Source organism: Fragaria vesca, linkage group LG3 (assembly GCF_000184155.1).
Source record: "Fragaria vesca subsp. vesca linkage group LG3, FraVesHawaii_1.0, whole genome shotgun sequence".
NCBI lineage: Eukaryota > Viridiplantae > Streptophyta > Magnoliopsida > Rosales > Rosaceae > Fragaria > Fragaria vesca.
Genome location: NC_020493.1, coordinates 1,447,547 through 1,451,510, shown reverse-complemented (window position 1 = coordinate 1,451,510; position 3,964 = coordinate 1,447,547).

Genomic DNA, 3,964 nt, shown 5'->3' with positions numbered 1-3,964 from the left:
ACAGCCGGAAAACCGGGCAGCGGGAGGCTCGGGGGAGAGGAAAAGAAAAGAGGGAAGAAGAGAAAGGGAGGAGGAAAAAGAAATGGGTTGGGCCTCCACCGGTCCAACCTATATCAACCCAAATTCCAAAAATAAAAACACCCCGAAAAATAATACCCGAATAAAAATTACCTTTTACTAGCTAAAATTTACCATTTTTACCGTCGTCGTATTTTCCTCATACGAATAATCCTCCGCACATAATCGTCCCCGAAACCCCTCTAGGGACCAATTAAACTATTTACTCAATGATCGAGACGGTAAAATTCTTATTATAATCACCCTAGTAAATAAGGTAAAAATATAAGGGTCGGGATGTGACATGTAGAGATGGAAAGAAGGGTACAAAAAAGAAGGTGGGGGAGAGTCAAAGTTGGGCTAGCCAAGTTTTTAGGGCAGAGGCGTCGACGGTGTTGTTATGAGCAAAGGGGCTTGCGATTAGAGAGGATTTGGAGGTTCTAGGAATTGCATGGTTCTTCAGGTTTGTAAAGAATGACATTTTGGGCTATGATCTTCTTCACCCATTGTTTTCTTTTTCTGTTTGGCCATGGTAGGATTAGATATTTACACTAGTAATGGTGCATAATTAGGTTTTAGAGAGAGATGGGTGCCTAGAGCAAAAGTTCAAAGAGATCAAATTGCCCCTTCTATTATGTATACTAAGGCACAAACTAACGGTGTAGTTAACGGCGTGTACCTATATTGGTTTGGGGTCGTAATGTGATGTTTTGAAGTGGGTGTTTTGTAATTTTTTGTACATAAATTCATAGTGAGCCATATAGCGTGTATTTTTCTTAAAATTTTCTCTATTCCTTTACCTCAAAAGAGCTCAAGTCTTAAAAAAAAGGTTTAAAGAAGCTAGCAATGAGACTAACATAATTTTTTCATTTCTAGTAAGAAGTATTGCTCTCTCCTCCTTAACCGCCTATAGGGTTCAAAGTACGAGAAATCTTCTTCATCTCATGGAGACCAAGTAGGCTTCGTAATGTTTATTCTCTCTCGAGTGTTATCTTCGTCGGCGGCTATGGTGGAGGGTTTTCGGGATTATATCTGGTGCTTGAAGATCCTTTCTCTCAAGCGGTTGTGGCAGCAGGTGATGGGAGACGTTATGTCCCTGTCATTGTACGAGGAACATTGCAGGCTCTACCTTCTAACGATGACGGTGAGTTTCGTTGTCGAGGTTTGAATTTGTGGCGGTGCGGGTGTGGTTTTTTGTCGGGGATTTGTAGTAGCAGTGGCGTGTTGATGGTGGCAGGTGGTTGTGGTCGGTTGAATATGGTGGCGATGTGAGGTGCGTTTTACCGAACTATTCTTGGTATGATAAGGACTAAAATATCCAAAATATCTTCAATATTTTCTCAAAATTTCTGTTTTTTTTTACAAGTACCCATATTAATTTTTATATCTTTCCGATATTTTATATTTAGTCTATTTTTGGTCGAATATACAATTTTTAGATAAAATTTGGTAAAATCTCCATCGATATTTGATATTATCTCGATATATCCATCGAGATTTATTTTTTCGAACCACTGATATTTTCATGATCGTCGATATTTTAGTCCTTGGGTCATGATAGAGATTACAAAGGGTTGTGGACGATGGCATCGACGGATCCTGCGGATCTCGTTGGTTCTGTCCTCGTGGTAGCCTTTTGGTTCAGATCTCTTTACTCCTCTTGTCGGTGATTGGTCGGGTTTGAAGGTTGGTGACGGCGGTGGATGGGAAGCGATAGTGCGACACCGTCGTCTGGTTGCATGGTCACGTCAGAGCCTTTAGCAGTGGCGGTAAATGTCTTTTGGAAGAAGATGGTCTCCTTCTTGGCGTTGACTTGGGATGCACTAATCGGTCCTAGGCTAGATATCAGTCTTGGGCCTTACGGGGTTCACCATTTTCTAACTTTGGTGGCCTGGTCTTTATATACTGAACTTGGTTTTTCTTAATTTGGGCTTTTTTCTGCTGTGGGCTTGGTTGGATTGGGTCTTTATGGCTCATAATACTACTTAAGTTTGAATAAGGGGCGATTCCAAATTGGGCTTTTCTTCTAGTACCCTTTTATCATTGCTTCTACACCAATATTGAGATTGTTAACTAAATGTTCTATAAATTGTACTGAAAAGGAGGTGTATTTTGATTTTTAAATATAGTTTAGACTAGGTTTTTAAGTCTTAAGAAGTAACTCTTATTGTCGGGCCTGAAATGTGTGTTATCTTGATACTACTTGCTGAATATATAAAAGGTTGACCATCAAATTGTGATTATTGAATTTCTTTTCGAACAAATGAGGTCATATGATTTACACATATCAGCAAATAGTAAAAAAACGATACATCATGTAGGGTCGTCATAAAAAGCTGTTTTACCGAGTATCAAAACATATGCTACAAAAGCACCTAATACCCACGTCTTCACACAATAAGCATTTTTATTATGACAATATACTTGTCTATTGATATTAAATGAATTTGGGGTTGCTATATTGTTATATTACTAGTAATTATATGTTGTTTGAACTTACTGTATTACTTTTGAAGAGAAATAAGTTATGTAAAAGCGCTTTGATTCAGAAGTTGCTGATTTTGAAGATTGGTAGCCCCATTTTCGTTTTTCACATAGTCGCGGAAAACTCAGGGTCAGTCTTGATGCTTGACCATGCATATGCTTGATATGCTTGAGCATCCCTCTTCCCTTTCAGAGTGAACTGCAATATCTTTCTTTTTTTGGGTATGAAAAACTACAATATTTCGTAGGTTGATTATTTGGATCCAATAATTCTTTCAGTCTTTAGTGCATGGAATAGAAACTCTGCTAAGGGCATTATATGGTCTCGTAAAGATTGAAAACTGCATCCCTCTTAGTCAGAGAACAATGAAAGACATAAATTCATGTGGATGAAACCAACAAAAAAAAAAGGTCTTTTATTCTGTCAAGACAACATACTGGATTGCAAGGGCTTATGTCTTGGACAATATTTTTGTTCCATCCTCTACTGGCAACTTCTACAAGCACTTATGGGACAAAATTTGGAAAGCTCATGTGCCTGAAAAAGTAAAGATTTGTGTATGGCGTGCATGCAATAACTTGCTTCCTACAAGAGCACAACTGAGTTCCAAAGGCTACACAGATGATATGAGATGTCTATTATGTTCTCACCAATATGAGGATAGCTCACACCTCTTCTGCAATTGCCCAACTGCATCCGCCCTTCTAAGTGCATCACCCTTTAATTTAGGTAACAACTTACTACCTAACTTGGTTTTTAAAGAGTGGATGATGTGACATGCCCTCAATTTGCAGAAACACTTGTTTGAGAAATTGATGATGAGTAACTGGTCATTATGCAAACACCAGAATAACAAACTATGGAATGATTCTTCACAACCTGCACATGCTTTGATGTTGAGTGCATTATCATGGCTTGAGGAATTTCAGAAGATTAGTAAAAGTGAGCAGATACCAGTTTCTACTCCCCCAACTAAATGGACACCTGCGCCAAATGGATTTCTCAAACTTAATGTTGATGGTAGTTTTTTACCAAATTTAACTCATGGTAAAGGAGGTGGTATTCTTCATACATGCATAGGTGAGTCCAAAGCTGCATTTTCAGTTCATTTTCTTTCGATTGCCTCTGCTAAGCACTCTGAGCTGCAAGCTATCAAAGTTGTTGCAAAGCATACAAGCTGCAAATGTTTTGGTGGAAACTGATTGTTTGGAGGTTGTCACTGATATTGCTGACCTCCAGCAGACGCATATAACTAAAGCTGGTGTTGTAGATGATATTAGATGCATTCTTCATGACTTGCACAATGTGAGAATTACTCATGTGCCTATAACTTGTAGCAAAATTGCTCATAGACTTGCAGCAATGGCTTACGAAGCTAGTCAAAATAAGTACTGGTACAGCCAGATTCCAGTATGTAACCAG